Genomic DNA, 20798 nt, shown 5'->3' with positions numbered 1-20798 from the left:
CAAACAGTACTCTGGCCCAACTTCCCAACACAAATGCAGTAAGCCGGCTGCATGAGAGACATTTTCTGCATGTCCTCTCTGGTACCCCTACCCAAAGAAACCCCCAAAGAAGATGTCGTGTCTGTAGAAAGCGCGGATTTAGGCGTGACACCCGTTTTTATTGTCCCTCCTGTCCTGACCAACCTGGTCTTTGCATTGGTGACTGTTTTGAATGCTATCACACACTAGTTGAGTATTAGCGTGGGGTACAGCACTACACAGTCAAAGGCACACGTACACAGGGTCTCGGGTCTCGAAAGATGTGATGGCCATCACATTTTGAGAGACCCCAATCTGCAACGTTCAGTTTATAGTTTTTTTTTTACAGTTTTATAAAAGTGAAAAAAGTGAAAAAAAAAAAAAATACAAAAAAAAATAAATAAATAAAAAAGCCAAAAATAGTTGTGGTTGTATTTTTCTTCTCTCTCTCTCTATTGTTCTCTCTCTTATGTTCGCTCTCTACTTTCCACTCTACTGTTCGCTCACTATTGTTCTATATCTATCGTTCTCTCTCGGTTTTATTTTTACTATGTTTTATTGCATTTCTTTGCAGGTATGGTATGTTATACTGTAATGTTTGTTTTATTGTTAACCATCATTTGCTTAGCAGGTACGCCATTCAGCTGCAACGCGGATTTATTTATCTTGACAGCAACAACGTTTGCTCCCATGATAGATAAAGCCGTGACTCTCGCGCTGTAGGAGGTGATTTCACCACCAGTTAAAAAAAAAAGAGCATATATGCCGAAGCATGGGGGCAACAGGGGTGAAGGAGCGATTTGCTCCTAACTTTTGGGGCAGACGCCCCCATGCTTCAGCATATATTTTTTAGGCCATTCAGCTGCAGCACTGATTTATTTATCTTGACAGCAACAGTGTTTGCTCCCACGATACATAAAGCCACACTCCAGTGCTGTAGGAGGTGATTTCACCACCACAGTTAAAAAGAAAATGGTGCATGTATGCCCATCATTAGAAGTGAGTGGATGAAGGGAGGTATTCTAATGGTGGGCATACCCACAGATCAATCTCTTTTTTTCGTTCAGCCCACAGGCTGCATGAAAAAAAAGATTACAATATATGCCCAACAAGGACCAGCAACGTACTGGTATGTTGCTGGACTTACTTTGAGTGGTTATACCAGAATGATGCCTGCGGGTTTAGGTATCATCTTAGTATCATTCTTTTCAGCCAGCGGTCGGCTTTCATGTAAAAGCAATCCTAGCGACTAATTAGCCTCTAGACTGCTTTTCCAAGCAGTGAGAGGGAATGTCCCCCCCCCCACCGTCTTCCATGGTTTTCTCTGGCTTTCCTGTACCAACAGGGAACCTGAGAATGCAGCTGGTGGTTCCGCCAGCTGACCATAGAGCTGATCAGAAACCAGAATGGCTCCAATCATCTCTATGGCCTAAGAAACTGGAAGCTACGAGCATTTCGTGACTTAAATTTCCCCAGATGTAAACAGCGCCATTGGGAAATTGGGAAAGCATTTTATCACACCGATCTTGGTGTGGTCAGATACTTTGAGGGCAGAGGAGAGATCTAGGGTCTAATAGACCCCAATTTTTTCAAAAAAGAGTACCTGCCACTACCTATTTCTATCATAGGGGATATTTACATTCCCTGAGATAACAATAAAAAAAACAAAAAAAAAAAAAACAAAAAAAACAAAAAAAAAAAAGCACCCCTGTCCCCCTCCTGCTCTCGCGCAAAGGCGAACGCAGGCGTTGGTCTGGTGTCAAATGTAAACAGCAATTGCACCATGCATGTGAGTTATCCTTGCAAAGGTCAGATCGAGGGCAGTAATTTTAGCAGTAGACCTCCTCTGTAAATCTAAAGTGGTAACCTGTAAAGGCTTTTAAAAATGTATGTAGTTTGTCGCTGCTGCACATTTGTGCGCAATTTTAAAGCATCCATGTACTTGGCTTAAGATCATCTTTTTGATTTATTTTATTTATTCCATCAAACCTTTTGGCGATATAGTGTGTTTTTGTTTTAGTGCATTAAAATTAAGTGTGTTTTTCCCCCAAAAAATGCGTTTGAAAAATCGCTGCGCAAATACTGTGTGAAAAAAAAAAATGAAACACCCACCATTTTAATCTGTAGGGCCTATGCTTTAAAAAAATATATAATATTTAGGGGTTCAAAGTAATTTTCTTGCAAAAAAAAATATTTTTTCATGTAAACAAAAAGTGTCAGAAAGGGCTCTTAGAAGAGTGGGTGATGTGCGACTAGGGCTGCAACTAACGATTATTTTCATAATCGATTAGTTGGCCGATTATTGTGTCGATTAATAACCTTAAAACAAAGTGTGGTGTATAATTTAGTTAATATGTAAAGTTTTAAAAAAGGGCAATTTATTCTCAAATATCACTATGGAGTGGTAAATATAAATAACCATATGGTTAGGGAGCAAAATATCGAATCCACTCTGAGAATAACAGACAGAAGAGATATACTGTATATACTATTAGAGGAGAGATATACTGTATATACTATTAGAGGAGAGATATACTGTATATTATTAGAGGGTGAATCTGGTAAATATCATCAGACTCAGAGATCACTTTTTTTTATTAAAAAACAAACAAGGTCTTCCTTCAAAAAAAATGTCATTTTAAGAACGTTCATTCGATTTTATAATCGTTAGTGGGGTCAAATCGACATTCGTTTTCAACCATAGTGACGCGAAAATTTAGAAATAGAAAACTTCTTGGTCAAAGGAGTTTTCAGACAGTGTATGTGGTTTTCGTTCAGAAATTACATTCATTTTAAATACAGGATGTTAAAAACAAGTGAAAATTTCAAACAACATTCTTTCATTTAGTGAATGTACAAAGATTTTTCGTCTGAATATTCTCGTCTGAAAATTGATCCGTGTGGCCAGCATAAGGCTTGGTACACACCTATGCAGTTTGCTTTTACGTTTAGTAACATAATGGGGTTAAAAAAACTAAAATTAGCCCTTTATAGTACAAAAAAAAGCAGATAATCACTACTGTAAGGGGTTCATTTTTTTACTGTAGAACTGTGAAAGTAATATTTACAGCAGCAATTTGCTCTTTTTGTACTATAAAGGGCTCATTTTAGTTTTTTTAACCCCATTATGTTACTGGCCGATTAATCGATTATGAAAATAGTAATCGATTAATTTCATAATTGATTAGTTGTCGATTAATCGATTAGTTGTTTCAGCCCTATGTGTGACTTAAGCTTCTAAATGTTGTGCATAAAATGCCAGGACAGTTCGACCCCCCCCCAAATGAACCCATTTTGGAAAGTAGACACCCCAAGCTATTTGCTGAGAGGCATGTCAAGTCCATGGAATATTTTATATTTTGATACAAGTTGCGGGAAAAAGACAATTTTTTTTTTTTTTTGCACAAAGTTGTCAATAAATGATATATTGCTCAAACATGCCATGGGCATATGTGAAATTACACCCAAAAATACATTCTGTTGCTTCTCCTGAATACGGGGATCCCACATGTGTGAGACTTTTTAGGAGCCTAGCCGCGTACGGGACCCCAAAAACCAAGCACCGCCTTCAGGCTTACTAAGGGTGTAAATTTTTGATTTTACTCCTCACTGCCTATCACAGTTTCGGAGGCCATGGAATGCCCAGATGGCATAAACCCCCCCCCCCCCAAATGACCCCATTTTGGAAAGTAGACACCCCAAGCTATTTGCTGAGAGGTATGGTGAGTAATTTGCAGACCTCACTTTTTGTCACAAACTTTTGAAAATTGAAAAAAAAAAAAAAATTTTTTTTTTCTTTCTTCATTTTCAAAAACAAATGAGAGCTGCAAAATACTCACCATGCCTCTCAGCAAATAGCTTGGGGTGTCTACTTTCCAAAATGGGGTCATTTGGGGGGGTTTTGTGCTATCTTGGCATTTTATGGCCTTTGAAACAATGATAGGTATTGAAGAGTGAAATCAAAAATGTATGTACACACGTTCGGATCTTCTGCCAGCAAAACTCCGATGAGAGCTTTTGGTCGGAAAATGCGACCGTGTGTATGCTCCATCGGACTTTTGCTGGCGGAATTCCAGCCTGTCAGACTTTTACTTACCAGACTGATGAGTCCGCTTGGGCAGAGGGTAGACTCCCTTACTTATCTGACTCACGGCCCCTGGTAGAGCAGACAGGAGGCACGAGAGTGCGGAATGGTATGGGAGCCTGCTGAAGAGATCCAGGTACAGGATGAGAGATTATCTTCAGACAACAGGTCAGTAGTCCGTAACACTGGTAACAGGTGCTGAGCAGGAGCAAGACAGGCAGATCGGGACACAAGCAGGGTTCGGCAACAGACTGGCAGCAAGGTACAATAGGAGCAGGCAGAAGCGGAGTCAAACAGGCCAAGGTCAGGTACAGGCAGCAAACAGGAGAATCCAAGGGCAATCCGGGTCGTCAGGAGATCAGGTAAACAGGAAGACAAGACAGGAAACAGGAACTATGGCACAGGAAGCTGATGATCAGGCAGCACTGAACAGAGTGCCTGACAAACTTAAATAGGCCGGCTTGCTCACAGGCATGCCCCCAGGTGGCCAATCCCATGACCAGCAAGGTGAGCTCTCTGACAGTGCCCCCTCCCTAAGGGCAGCCTCCGGATGCCCAGCCGGGCCAACTTGGAGGCATGAACATTTCTGAAAGTCTGTAAAAGTTTCGGGGCATGTAAATTGTTTTCTGGTTCCCAGGAATTGTCCTCCGGACCATACCCCTTCCATTTAATAAGATACAGAATTCCATTCCTCCTATACCTACAGTCAAGGATTGCCTCTACCTCGAATTCCTCTTCGTTGTCAATTATGACAGGTTTGGGTGGGCCGACAGTGCGACCAGCAAAAGGATTAGAGGTAGCAGGTTTCAGCAGCGTCACATGGAAGACCGGGTGTACTTTTACAGAGTCTGGCAAATCAAGTTCATAGGTCACATAATTTATTTTCCTCTTCACTGGGAACGGACCCATAAACTTAGGGCCTAATTTCCTAGAGGGACAAGACATTTTCAGGTTAGTTGTGGACAACCACACTTGGTTGCCGGGCTCCAAGATCAATTCTCCACGCCTCTTCTTATCAAACATTTTTTTATTGTAATCCTGGGATTTGGCCATAGTCTCTTGTAGGATCTTATTGTTGGTGGAAAAGAAATTCATAGTCTCTGAGACGGCCGGAACGGAGCATTCAGGTACTGAGATTGGTAGAAAAGATGGATGGAACCCGTAATTAGCGTAAAATGGTGTTTGATTGATGGCAGAGTGCAAGGAGTTGTTATAGGAGAATTCTGCAACGGGTAATAAGGAAACCCAGTCATCCTGAGAGAAGGCAGAGAAGCACCTGAGGTTATGCTCCAAGGTCTGGTTGGTTCTCTCAGTTTGCCCGTTCGTCTGGGGATGATAGGCGGATGAAAAGGCCAATTCAATTTCGAACCACAGAGGGCCTTCCAGAACCTTGAAGTGAATTGAACACCCCGATCGGACACGATGCTTGCTGGGACTCCATGTAACCTAACCACTTCTTTGACAAAAATCTTTGCTGTATCCATAGCCGAAGGTGTACCCTTCATGGGGAGGAAATGTGCCATCTTCGACAGCCTGTTTACCACAACAAAAATAGTAGAGAAACCCTCGGAGGGGGGCAATTCCTCGATGAAGTCTATTGATATCATCTTCCATGGCCTCCCTGGAACAGGTAAGGGTTTTAATAATCCCCAGGCCTTTGTCCTGGTGTTCTTACTCCGAGCACAAGTGTTGCATGAATCCACAAAATTTTTACAGTCACAGGCTAATTGAGGCCACCAGAAGGTGCGCTGTACCAGCTCAGTGGTTTTCAGGACACCGAAATGTCCGGCCAACTTATGATCATGACATAGTTCCATCACAGTTACCCTTAGCTTCTCGGGAACCACGATCTTGTCTTTTCACCAAAACAGGCCCTCTCTCCAATCGGTTTTGGGGTACGGAAGCATTCCCACCGAGGCCTGTCTTATCCGTGAAACAAGGTCCCCTTGGAGGAGCAGGAAGTTCCCCGAAGTAAGAATCGTATCGGGAGATACGGTCTTCTCTGAATCGTAAAACATGCGGGAAAGAGCATCTGACTTTATATTCTTGGAACCGGGCCTGTAAGTTATGTGAAACTGGAATCGTGAGGAAAAAAAGTGCCCATCTGGCCTGACGATGTCTTAATCTTTTGGCTGTTCTCAGGTATTCCAGATTCTTGTGGTCGGTGTAGACCAGAATAGGATGTGCAGCACCCTCCAATAGGTAACGCCATTCCTCCAGAGCCGCCTTGATGGCCAGAAGTTCTCGATCCCCCACATCATAATTTCTTTCCGAAATTGAAAGTTTGCGTGAAAGGAACGCTACAGGATAGAGGAGGGCCTTGGCGCCCTGTCGTTGAGAGAGCACCGCTCCCACTGCGATCTCCGAAGAGTCGACCTCCAAGACAAATGGTAGGACAGGGTTAGGGTGTTTCAAAATGGTGGCTGAAGTAAATAGCTTTTTGAGTCTTTCGAAAGCCAACTGGGCTTTGTCAGTCCAAGAGAATCGGGTTCCCTGTTTGGTCAATTCGGTGATTGGAGCGATGATTGCAGAAAAACCTTTAATAAACTTCCGGTAAAAATTGGCAAAGCCAATAAAGCGTTGTACCCCTTTTTTATCTATCGGAGCGGGCCAATCCAGAATAGCAGACACCTTTTGGGGGTCCATCCTGATACCCTCCACTGAGATGACTAGGCCCAAGAACTGAATACATTGACGTTCAAACTCGAGTTTTGCATAGAGGCCGTGTTGCCTAAGCCGGGTTAGGACATTGCAGACATGTCTACGGTGATCGGTGAGTGAAGAGGAGAAGATCAAGATGTCGTCAAGGTATACTATTACATACAGATCCAGGTAATCACGGAAAATATCGTTGACGAAATGTTGGAAGGTTGAGGGAGCGTTGCATAATCCAAATGGCATGACAAGGTACTCGAAGTGCCCGAATCGAGTACGGAAGGCCGTCTTCCATTCGTCCCCTTTTCTGATACGGATCAAGTTATAAGCTCCGCGGAGATCTAGTTTTGTGAATATGACTGCGGTTCCTAATCTTTGAAAAAGTTCAGGTACTAAAGGCAAGGGATAACGATTCTTAATGGTGATCTTATTCATCTCCCGGTAATCGATGCAGGGACGTAACGAGTGGTCCTTCTTCTCGACAAAGAAGATGCCGGCACCGGCTGGGGAGGTAGAAGGACGAATGAACCCTTTTTCCAAGTTTTCATCTATGCAAGTCTTTAATGTGCCTAACTCCTGCTCAGTTAATGGGAAGATTCTCCCAAATGGAACTTCAGTACCAGGTAACAGTTCTATAGGACAGTCATACGGCCTATGAGGGGGCAAGGTTTCTGCTCCTTTTTTACTAAATACATCCAGGAAGTCCAGATAAGCTTCAGGGACGGACTGACGTAGTTCAGCATCAAGCACAGGAGTTGGGAGGTCATGTCAGAAGATTGCTGTAAACAATGCTGTTGGCAATACTCAGAGAGAAATTTGACTTCTTCTGTGGCCCGGTTGATACTGGGATTGTGGGCCTGCAGCCAGGGCATCCCTAGGATAATAGGGAAGAGAGGAGAAGAGATGGCATCCAGACGCAGAAGCTCCTGATGGTGGGTACCCATGGTGGCCAGCAAGGGGACGGTCTCTTGAGTGACCGGGCCTGAACTAAGGATGGATCCATCCGCTAGATGGACAGCAAGCCCCTGAGCCTTAGGTTGAAGTGGAATACGATGGTTGGCAGCAAAGGTCAAATCGATGAAACAGCTGCATGCGCCGGAATCAATAATTACTGACACTGGAATACTCCCTCCTGGAAGCTGCAGAGTGAAGGAAAGAGCGAGATGAGAACCAAGTTTAGGTAACACAGATGCACACATTGAAGAGGCAGAACGACACTTATGCATCTTGTTGGGGCAGGCTCTCACGTAGTGCCCGGATTCACCGCAGTAGAGGCACAGGTTGTGGGTTTGTCTGCGCATCTTTTCCTCTGGAGTAAGCGTAGGCCGGAGCAGACCGAGTTGCATGGGTTCAGGGGGTTCTGGAGTCGAGACAGGTGAAGCCGGAGGAAACTGACTGACCGGACTGGGAACCTTGGGTAACATCCAGGTGGGACGAAGGTGGCTGGTAGACCTTTCTGACAGACGCTCTTAGGCGAAGGTCAATCTGGATGGAGAGATCGATGAGGTCTTTCAGAGACTGAGGTACCCCCACTCGAGCCAACTCGTCCTTGAGTGGGTCAGATAGTCCCATTCTGAACTGATGACGCAGGGCAGCGTCGTTCCAGTCCGTATCGGCGCTCCAATGTCTGAAGTCGACTGCATAATCTTCGGCCGATCTGCGACCCTGTTGCAGAGAGTGCAGTGCAGCTTCAGCAGTCGCTGTCAGTTGAGGATCTTTATATAATTGGGACATGGCCCTGAAGAAATCGTCTAGGCTATCTAGGGAGATAGATTTTTGCTCCAGAAGGCGGTGAGCCCAGGTTTGTGGCTCACCTGTCAGCAGGGAAATAACAAAGCCTACTTTGGTCGCTTCCAGTGAAAATGTGCGGGGTTGCAGAGCAAAGTAGAGTTCGCAGGAATTGCGGAAGGCACGATACTTGCTGCGTTCACCGGCAAATTTCTCGGGAGTGGGTACCTTACTACGGAAGGTGAAGATTGGAATCCAGCAGAAGACGCCCCCTGGGGGTTGGAAGAGGAAGATAAGGCCTGGACTTGTTCCTCCAATCTTGAGTAACCTTCCTGAAGGCTTTTCACGGCCTGGGTAAGTCCTGCCAGGTGTCTACATAGTTCATCCATGGGGGAGGCCCCCTGCCCGGACTCAGTCATGGCTGCCTGATACTGTCAGACTTTTACTTACCAGACTGATGAGTCCGCTTGGGCAGAGGGTAAGCTCCCTTACTTATCTGACTCACGGCCCCTGGTAGAGCAGACAGGAGGCACGAGAGTGTGGAATGGTATGAGAGCCTGCTGAAGAGATCCAGATACAGGATGAGAGATGATCTTCAGACAACAGGTCAGTAGTCCGTAACACTGGTAACAGGTGCTGAGCAGGAGCAAGACAGGCAGATCGGGACACAAGCAGGGTTCGGCAACAGACTGGCAGCAAGGTACAATAGGAGCAGGCAGAAGTGGAGTCAAACAGGCCAAGGTCAGGTACAGGCAGCAAACAGGAGAATCCAAGGGCAATCCGGGTCGTCAGGAGATTAGGTAAACAGGAAGACAAGACAGGAAACAGGAACTATGGCACAGGAAGCTGATGATCAGGCAGCACTGAACAGAGTGCCTGATAAACTTAAATAGGCTGGCTTGCTCACAGGCATGCCCCCAGGTGGCCAATCCCATGACCAGCAAGGTGAGCTCTCTGACACAGCCAGCAAAAGTTTGAGAGCATGTTTTCTATTTTTCGGTCGGAAAAAGTTCCGATCGGAAATTCTGATCGTCTGTACAAATTCCAAAGCGCAAAATTCCTACGCATGCTCGGAATGAATTTGACACATGCTCAGAAGCATTGAGCTTCATTTTCTTGGCTTGTCTTAGAGTTGTACATCACCGCATTCTTGACGTTCGAAAGTTTAGAGAACTTGTGTGACCATGTGTATGCAAGCCTAGCTTGATCGGAATTCCGTCCGAAAAACCATCCAAGATTTTTCTGACGGAAATTCCGCTCGTGTGTACGGGACATTAGAAATCCTGAAGGCGGTGATTGGTTTTCGGGGCCCGTACACGGCTAGGCTCCCAAAAAGTTCCACACATATGGTATCCCCATACTCAGGAGAAGCAGCAGAATGTATTTTGGGGTGCAATTCTACATATGCCCATGGCATGTTTGAGCAATATATCATTTAGTGACAACTTTGTGCAAACATTTTTTTTTTGTCATTATTCAATCACTTGGGACAAAAAAAATTAAATATTCAATGGGCTCAACATGCCTCTCAGCAATTTCCTTGGGGTGTCTACTTTCCAAAATGGGGTCATTTGGGGGGGGGGGGGGGGGGGTTGTACTGCCCTGCCATTTTAGCACCTCAAGAAATGATATAGGTAGTCATAAACTAAAAGCTGCGTAAATTCCAGAAAATGTACCCTGGTTTGTAGACGCTATAATTTTTGCACAAACCAATAAATATACGCTTATTGACATTTTTTTTTTACCAAAGACATGTGGCTGAATACATTTTGGCCTAAATGTATGACTAAAATTGAGTTTATTGGATTTTTCTTATAACAAAAAGTAGAAAATATCATTTTTTTTCAAAATTTTCGGGCTTTTTCCGTTTATATCACAAAAAATAAAAATCGCAGAGGCAATCAAATGCCATCAAAAGAAAGCTCAATTTGTGGGGAAAAAAAAGGATGCAAATTTCGTATGGGTACAACATTGCATGACCGCGCAATTACAAGTTAAAGCAGTCCAGTGCCAAATTGTAAAAAGTCCTCTGGTCTTTAGGCAGCCGAAAGGTTCGGGGCTTAAGTGGTTAATTGGTGTCTATTTGAATGATCTGCAAAGAGTATGGCTGTATGACCAGTTGGGAAAGTCTTCAGATGAGTGCACTGAAGCTGTCATCACCCACCACCATCTTGATTTGGCTTAAAAAGCTCAGAAATCTTTCAGATGTTCAGACTACCATCCAAATTGTTCCCTGTCCTCCCCTCTATTACATGCTCCTAATTTGCAAAAAAGTATTGAATGTCAGGTTTACCATTTTCAAGAATGGCCAAATTTAGGAATAAGACTGCCAACATAAAGATCACAGCCAATAGGATACTACATGAACCTGCTACATATTGTGGAAATTCCAGAGAACTGGCTCGCAAAACTGGCATGCTGTTGGGACCTGAAAATGCACACACAAGTTTGATCAGCGGTACAACGGCATGGGAATGATATGGTTGGTATAGACTCCGGTTGGTTCTATAGTTATATACCGTCTATAATACAGCAGGCGTTGGGTTGATACTTCAAAGTATAGCACCTTCTGAGATTCTGCTTCTAGCAACATCAAAAGCAGATGAAACTCATGGAGAGCTTCCAACATGACCCCCTCCACCAAAAAAGAGCACTATGATACCCATTAATGAAAGCTAGTCTAAAGCAAGTTAGAAGAGTTGCTCAACACAATCGAAGTAGGATGAAAAAAGAAAAGCAGCACCTGACTGGCTACTAATATCTTGCAATCTATCAAAAACCTTCTAGTAGCTTAGGGATCTGATCATGGTTAGAAAAAGGGGGGCATAGTAGGATTGGTGGGGGATTAGAACACCATTTGGGTTATACATATTTATGAAAATGCCAGGTAATATTTCACATGTGCTTGGTGGTTTATCTGCACTATGGTAGCTTAGGGAAAGCCTAGGCATCAACAAGACACAAATTACTGCAGAATGAACAGCTTTTATAAGAGACACTAGAGCACAAGAGGGCTCCAGTTTAATGTGTTGTACAAAGCATAGGGAATAAAAAGTGTCCCATGCTAAATGCATGTATGTGTACAGTATTGTGGAGCCAGTTTGGGTTTGGGTAGTGGTGCATATAGGTACAGATATGACTAGGCTTTATTGACAACAGTTGGGGGAGCCATAGGAAATACTTGCTAGAGAAGCACCAGAGGAAATTGTGGGGAGTACTGTGACAAAGGCTAGTTTAGATAGTGCTAAAGTGTATCTAAACCTAAAACAACAGCTTATCAGTCCTTAGATGTAATAGCTCCAATAAAATGTTTGGCACCCTTTCAAAAACTGTCGCTGCCAGCCCCTCTTTTATGCAGCCATAACACACAGTGTAAATATTTATGGAAAACGAAGCCTCTAAAAAACATTTTTCAGAGATCTTCAGGCCGGTCACGTGACTCCCGGTCACTTCACTACTCCGATCCAGGGCTACAGCGGGAAGGGCCGAGATCTCCCTCTGATGTCAGCCGGGGAGGTCCCATGACCGGCCTAAAGAGCTCTGAAAACCGGTATTTAGAGGCTTTGTTTTCCATAAATATTTACACTGTGTGTTATGGCTGCATAAAAGCGGGGCTGACAGTGACAGTTCTTTAATATTTACTTTTACTTTATTAGTAATAGCGGCAGGAGGGGGGGGGGGGGGCGAGACAGCTTGCAGACACAGGAGCTGAAAGGTAGGCAGGTAGGGAGGGGAAAGAGCAGAGCTGCTGATGACAGAGGCACGTAAACTGACCACGGTGTCAGGGCTCAATAGCCATAATAAACCGTGGTCAATTTACAGGGGGGAGGGCAGAACCAGGCAGGATCAGCCAGGTATTTCAGATGATACAGGGGGCCAAATTACACAGCACAAGCACTGTGCTGTATAACATGGTTTAAAAGAACAGGATCCTTTTTTTTTTTTTTTTTTTAGGGTTACAAACACTTTAATCTTTTCAGGCTTTACTCCCTTAAATTGTATTTGTTAATCATGCAAATAACACATTTCCTGCTCCTAGGTGGCTATGTTTATTCCTCCACTGTACAGAATTTATGAAAGCAGTCATGGTTAACACTTAAAGCAGTATTAAACCCAAAAGCAAACAAATATTATATTGCAGATTACCAATTCTTGGATGTGATGGCTGTATTAGTTTTCTTTTTTAGGCTTTCTGACTTCAATTTTCATCTGATGAAGCAGCCAGTAAGTTTTTATGTTTTTCAAAAAGCACAAGCTTCCCAGCTCTCCAGCAGAATGTATCTGTTTACATGGAAGAGAAAAAACACTTAACACTGACAGGGGTGAATAAAATGACCAGCTTTTTTTTTTTATTCATGCTAAACCTTTATCCCAAAAGAAAAACAACTGTTTACTCTAACTGCTTATAATGTGTTACCTGGAGTTTGGCTTCAATTTGTTAGTGGCTCTAAATCTGCTAATCCATTAAACACTACCCTGCTCCCCAGACTGACAATGGTGCTGTCTCTTGTGCCCCCTGTGCTCATTCCTCCAGAGTTGTGTCTCACTAATACAGGAAGTGTGTTACTGGCCTGATCACCAGGGTTTCCCCGCATCCAATTCTCATGTCAGGAGATTATGACCGACTCTCTGTGGAGTTGGTTCACACATTTCCGGAGAGGCTCCGGAGCGAATTGCACAGGAGTCCCGTGCGTCTTGTCCGTTTCAGGCCCGAATTCAGCCAAAAATTTGGACTGAAATCGGATCTGAAATAGTGAACAGGGACGCACTGGAGCCCTGCTGTGAGCTGCTCAGTGTGGCAGTGTGAACCCAGCCTTAAGCTGTCCATACTAATGGTTGAAAAAAAAAAAAAAGGATCTGATTCCCCCCATCTACACACTCGATGTTTATGTGGGGGATTAACCTTTTTTGTTGTGTTCTGATGGCGGGGAGACTTCCCCACTGTCAGAATACACTGATCGGCACTTTTGGGTAGTCGGCAGCACTGATCGTTAGGGAAAAGCTTGACAGGCTGGTTGTAAAACTTCTGTACAGCCAGCCTGCTCATACATGGGTCAAATTTGGGCTGGTCTCTGCTGAACCCGCTGAATTTTGATCCATGTATAGGTATGGCTGCCCTTGTTCACCTTGTTACATGGTGGCTGATGGGATTTGTAGGTTACATAAGGAAGATAACATTTTTTTGTCTTTACTGCAGCTCACAAGATGTAACAAGAACATTGCATTTCTGGCAAGATAAGCGGGTATTTTCTGTACTTGCTGAAAATGTTCTTAGCCCAAAAGATAAAAACGAATGCAGCCATCATATGTGAAGGCTGGTAAGCTGAAACATATTGTATTTTTCTTTTTGGGTTTACTTTTGCTTTAAAGAGGCGTGACCTAAGGTGCACGTAACAGAGATGAAACAATGGGGGACATTTATCAAGTCAAAGCAAAGGAATGCTAAACAGGAGCAGTGAGATTCATAGTGGGACCGATTTATTACAAGGTTACAACATGAGTCCTAGATTCCACCTTTGACTGCTCTAAAGTCTGCACTTGTGACTGAATTAAACCTGACCACTTCTTAAAGTGTTATTAAACCCAAAACCAAATCTGTATTATAGCGCAGCTTACCAATCATTAGATGTGGCTGCTGCAGTACTTTTCTTTTTAGCCTCCGTTCACACCTATGCGAATTAGATGTGACTTACACCGCATCCAATTCACAGGACATTTTAACATACATTCATTTGAATGCATCTGGTTCACATATGTGCGTTGCACTCGCACTGCGCATTGCACAAAAAACGTGTGCGAATTACAAGCCATTATCTTCTATGGGAACGCATCTGATTCGCAGATGCATTCCGTTCTGAACATGAATTCTCTCTTTTCTCCTCACTACACCTCCCCCCTCCCCCCCCCCCCCTCTCCCTGCTCACTGATCCTCAGCTAAAATGCAGAGGAACCTCTGAACAACTGATTTTTATCTTAGCAGTGAAACCTGAGCTTCAATTCGCACCACGCATGTGTGAACCCGGGCTTATGCTTTTCTTTACTCTGCTATCACCTGGTAATCTGGCCAGTAACGCACCACCTGTATTAGAGAGTCTACACTCTGGACTTAGGAGCAACAGAGACACAGCAACATTGTCAGTCAGGGGGAGGGGAATGTTAGATGTACTAGCAGATTTAAGTACACTAACAAATTGAAGCCAAACTCCAGCTAACACTTTTAAAGCCATTACATCAGTTTTTCGAGATAAGTGTAGGAGGGTGCTGTTTATCTTTTCTTCTGTAGGTGAAGGTGTTGCTGTGTGACTGTGGAAGATGGGAGGAACATTGTTCCTCTGCAGATTCTGTAGGTGTCACTAGGGGAGCAGTGGTCTGATTGGACACTGCAACACTGGGTGACCTCAGCAGCCATCTTTAGTGTGGGCAATGCTAATAAATAGCAGTGCCCTGCAGTATTGGGCGTGCAGCTGCGTGTGGCCAGAGTAGGTAAAGTAATCCCGCTTGACAAGGACAGTGAATTATCCTTAGGGAAAGGTTCCTGTACGAGGACAGAGATAAGGGACGCTGCTGACTGCTCTGCTATCCTCCAGTTCCCAGTACAACTCCATAGGACCTGCACAGCATTTCTAACCCAGATAGCAAGCAATTGTGCTGCAAGTTTAAAAATTAAGAATAAAAACAATTGCGTCTAGGATAAACAGTGAACTAACAAACAAAAACTCTGTGCAGCAGCTGTTTCAATCCAGTGATAAAGGTGAAAGCGTGTTTTAGGAATGGGGTTAGCCCTACAAACAAAACAGTGCTAGCAAGGTCTAATAATATATAAAGGTAAATAGTGAAACGATCCTCTACAAAAAAGGGAATTAACATTTAACAATTCAATCAAAAATATATATACAATGAGTGTAAGAGATGTATCCAGTGTTTTTCAGTGCCCTAATGGTGACAGTACTAGGCCTAGACTGGTTAGGAACATCAGTCAGTATAAGACAGTGTGAACAACTTAGAATGGGAAGTTGTAAACTGAGCAAGAGGGTCAGTCTCTAAGATAGATCCTCACCAGCTAACATTGGGGCCTTGTAGGCAACCGTTGGTGGACGAGTGATGGTGGATATATCCTGCAGGCAGTTAAGATATAGCATTAATCTCCCATCACAATGTAGTGCAAACATATGTTAGCCTGAGTAATCCTCAGTGGGCCATGATAGAACTGAGCCCCAGGATAGCAGTAAATGAAGAGAAGTCAGCATATAGAGGCAACAACAGTAAGGGCTTGATTTCACAATAAGAGAAAGAGTACCCAAGAGTATCTCTTGGTGGTATATCAGGCATTAAGTACAGGTGAGCTGGTGACCCACTTATTAGCTCCTCAGATACTTTGAAGTCTTGCGATGGAAGGGGGGCCCCCTCGTGGGTAGGTCTAGAGGAGGTAATGGTGGTGGTGACTTGCTCGACAGTTCAGTTGGTCTGGAGCATGGGCAGACAATTGATTGAGGTTTAGGCACATTATGGTACATTAAGCTCTTTTTACATTAAACTGTTCACATTAAATGTTTTAGCATTGTAAAATATAGCTAACTGTGAATAACTTTTGGTGTAATTTACTAAATGAGCTGAAATTTTCAGAACATGTTGGCATGGTTAGACTTTTCTACTGTGTGACGTTTGGGGGAAATTGGTTAACATTTAACATCTTTTTTGTACGTTAAGCCACATTAAGCTTCCAAAAAACAAGCTTAATGTCCCTAGTTTGCCTTGTGGAACACCGAAATGCATGAAACTTCTAGGATAGGTTTGGAAAGTTAAAAAACTTAGGCTGTGCAAAGTTTCAGGGCAATTGATTGAGGTTTAGGCACTTTATTACATGTTAAGCTACATTAAGCCATTTTCACATTAAATGTTTTAGTATGTCCCTGTGGGGCCAACTCGCCCGGTGCACACGTGTCCTTTCGCTCTCCTTGCTATGTACAGGTGTCTCACGATCCCACTATACATGCACCTGCTCAGGATGCAACATTTTGAAGGAAACACCACATTGCAATGTCCTGTTCCACCAGTCTAGCTATATTCTGCAGCCCATCTCCCAGTGACAGAGCGGGTGGACTCCATCTGCGTGCATAATCAATTCTTCCGTACCATGCGGCTAGATCCCTTGCGTCTCCGCCAAGCGGATCCAATCCCGGTTGCTAGGGAACTGACTGCTTCCTTTACTATACATGAGACCCGTCACCCGTGCCAGTACCGCTCTCCCGCTGTCTTGTTGCCCCTAGTAATGGCATGTCATCTTATCACCGTGTGAGTGCATAGCAGCTCTGTTCTTCTATATGCCATTATCACCATGCATCCCTTTAAGTAATTTCAGGCCAGACATGGAAACATTTCAATAGTGTAGCAGGATGAAAAACACAAGATAACAGTTCAACATTATTAAGTGCAGCCTTTTCCTAGCATTCCTAGTCCCTAACTATGGGCCTGTATCTGGCCTCCCAGTATACCTGCACAGGAAAGAGTCCATTGCTGGTGTCTTCAGGAGGACTGAAAGTTCCAGCAATCCCCCTACACGTGGAAGGCTCCAGGACACAGGATTGTAACAGCTTTGCTGGAATCAGGACAGAAGCTCTCTTCCACACCTTGCTGGCTGGCTGTGTCTTTCCCTTCCATGCAGCAGGCTGTGTGTTGTGGGACTACTGGTCTCAACAGTCCCAGGCATGTTCGCAGGCTCCTCACAGCAGGCATCTCCAGTGATGACAGATAGCAGAGAAGGTAGCTAAAGCCCAGCAGGCCCCCTCTGGGCAGGTGGTATGCTGGAGGATCAGATTACATTGCAGCAGTCAGCCTCTCTTCTCCCATATGGCTGGTCTCTGTCTGGGAAAAACTCTTTCCTAATTTATATGCACAGGACAGGGCCAGAGCCCAGCAGAATCACACTAAGAAATACCCAGGAAATAAGGTATCCCTTTCTCTCCCTGCCAGACAGCAGCTAACTACCACTTTCTGCATAAATAATAATGCAGTGCAGACAGGGATAAAATACTCACGGGCACCCTGTCAGCACCTGCTTACACTCAGTCATACATTTCTTGTAAGGATGTCACTGGATCAGAAAGTGGAGAAAATCTATCCAGTAGTATGACAGGCAAAATTAACTCCCTCTACAGTTTTAAACCACAAAATAATTGCCTGTATTTAGGCTTAAAGTGATTGTAAAGTCTCCTTTTTTTAGTTAAAAATAACAAATATATTATACTTACCTGTCCTGTGATTTTGCACAGAGCAGCCCTGATCCTCCTTTTCTCAGGTCCATCTTCGGTGCTCCTGGCCCCTCCCTCCTGTTAAGTGCCCCCACAGCAAGCCGAGCCACAGCTCCCTGTGTCCATTCAGCCCACCCCCTTTCTCTCCTGGCTGACTGACTTTGGTTGACAACAGTGGGAGCCAATGGCTGTCTCAGCCAATGAGGAGGGGAGTTTCGGGCAGCCGAGACACCCCTGCAACATCGCTGGATCTAGATCGGGTTCAGGTAAGTATTAGAGGGTGCTGGGGGGGTGCTACACACAGAAGGTTTTTTATCTTAATGCATAGAATGCATTAACTGCTTGCTGGCGGCAGAAGGTCGGCTCTCCTGCGCAAATCGCTGTAGCTGAATGGCGGCTCACGCAGGCGCAGTTGCAGGCATGCGCAGTTGCGGGCATGCGCCGCCGGCGCACACTGCGCGAGCATGCCCGTGGGTCGGGCGGACTCGATGTCCTCCAGCGACCCGCGATCACCTATTACAGAGGCATAATGGGGAACTGCCTTTGTAAACAAAGTGATTCCCCGTTCTGACAGGTGACATGTGAGAGATCTACTTTTCCCAGTGATCGGGAACAGTGATCTCTCTATTATCACTGACAGCCCATCCCCCCTACAGTTAGAACACACCTAGGGAACACACTTGATCGCCCCCTACTGTTAACCCCTTCCCTGCCAATGACATTTATATAGTAATCAGTGGCTGTTTATAGCACCGATCGCTGTAAAAATGTCAGTGGTTCCAAAAAGTGCCAAAAGTGTCCGATCTGTCAGCCACAATGTCGTAGTCCTACTACAAATCACAGATCGCCGCCATTACTAGTAAAAAAAAAAAAAAAAAAAAATCAAAAATCCATAAATCTATCTCCTATTTTGTAAACGATATAACTTTTGCGCAAACCAATCACTATATGCCTATTGCGATTTTTTTTTTTTTTTTTTTTTACCAAAAATATGTAGAAGAATATATAGCGGCCTAAACTGATGAATAAATTTGTTGTCTTTTTTTTTTGGATGTGTATTATACCAAAAAGTAAAAAAACATTTATTTAAAAAAAATTGTCACTATTTATTTATAGTGCAAAAAATAAAAACCGCAGAGGTGATCAAATACCACCAAAATAAAGCTCTATAACTCACCATGCAATTGTCAGTTAAAGCGACGCAGTGCCTTATCACAAAAAATAGGGCAAATCCTTCCGGGGCTGAAGTGGTTAAAATAAAAACCTTCTGCCTTTACAACAACTTTAACCACTTTTTAATTGAATTTATATGTTTTCATTGTTTTGTGCAAATCTGCATTTTTTGCTAGAAATTGCTATTCCTTCCCAAAAAATGTATATATTTTCTAAAAGCAGAGACCCTGCAGAATAAAATGGTGGTAGTTGCAATTTTTGTATGTCTCACAATATTTGTGCAGTTATTTATCAAACACATATTTTCAGGAACTACTACACTAAAATTAATTCTAGTGCAAACATAACGATATACCTAATTTTTTTGTAAAATATAAAAGATGGGGTTGCGTTGAGTAAATAGATATGAAATGCCTGTGGAATTTAAAAAAAAAAAAACTATAGTACGCAACATTCTACCTAGGCGAGGCTTTTAGTTAACTTTGAACTATGGCCCTAGAATTATTGCTTTCACTCTGACGTTTAACCGGTTCCCGACCGGTTCACGTGTATTTACGGGGGCAGAATGGCTCCCCTGTGCGAAACCCCGTACCCGTACAGGGTTCCTTTAAGAGCCGCCAGAGGGCACGCGCAACGCTGGAGGGACCCGATGCGTGTGGCCGGCGGTCGTGATTGACCACAGCGGGGGACCCGATGCGCGTGGCCGGCGGTCGTGATCGCCGCCGGCCACGCTCGGTCAGGTGCACGAGCGCCAGCACAGGGATTTGTGTGTGTAAACACATAAATCCCTGTCCTGTCAGAGGAGAGGAGACATGTTGTTTGTTCCTAGTAAGTATGAACAGCGATATGTCTCCTCTCCTACTCAGTCCTATCCCTATACAGTTAGAACACACTGAGGGAACACACATTTAACCCCTTTATTGCCCCCTAGTGCTAACCCCTTCCCTACCAGTGTCATTTACACAGTAATCAGTGCATTTTTATAGCACTGATTGCTTTATAGATGTCAATGATCCCAAAAATGTGTCAAAAGTGTCTGATCTGTCTGTCACAATGTTGCAATACTGCTAAAAATCGCAGATCACCGCGATTACTAGTAGAAAAAAAAAATGGCATAAATCTTTCCCATAGTTTGTAGATGCTATAACTTTTGCTCAAACCAATATACGCTTATTGAATTTTTTTTTTTTTTTACCAAAAATATGTAGAAGAATATACATTGGCCTAAACCGATGTAGAAATTTGTTTTTTAAAAACATTTTTGGGATATTTGTTATAGCAAAAAGTAATAAATATTGTTTTTTTTTCAAAATTGTCGCTCTTTTTTTGTGTATTGCGCAAAAAATAAAAACCGCAGAGGTGATCAAATCGCACCAAAAGAAAGCTCTATTTGTGGGATAAAAAGGACACAAATTTCGTTTGGGTACAGCATTGCATGACCGCACAATTACCAGTTAAAGCGTAAAACCTTCCGGGGCTGAAGTGGTTAAATGTATGTGCTCATCTTGTGTTTCTTATATTGGGTGTGTACAGGGATGATTAAATATTTTTAAATATTATTTTTATTTATTTTATAAATTTTGTACACTTTTTGTAATTTTTTTTCTTATGTAATAGCATGGGCAGGTAACAAGTGAAAGGTATATTTGACCCCCAATGTCTCCCCTGCCTTCCAAAACAACTATTCAAAAACAGATCAGAATGGAAAATTACAGCTGTGTCCCTGGAAATTGCATAGTACATTTCACTTCTGGGATTAATAATTGCAGAAAGAATTGGGGAATGGATCCTCTCCAAATTTCTCCTGCTTTTACCAGGGAAGTAAGTGTAATAGGGCGTACACACAGTCGGACTTTGTTCGGACATTCCGACAACAAAATCCATGGATTTTT

This window comes from Aquarana catesbeiana, linkage group LG02 (assembly GCF_042186555.1).
Source record: "Aquarana catesbeiana isolate 2022-GZ linkage group LG02, ASM4218655v1, whole genome shotgun sequence".
Lineage (NCBI taxonomy): Eukaryota > Metazoa > Chordata > Amphibia > Anura > Ranidae > Aquarana > Aquarana catesbeiana.
Note: the sequence above shows the minus strand (reverse complement) of the source record.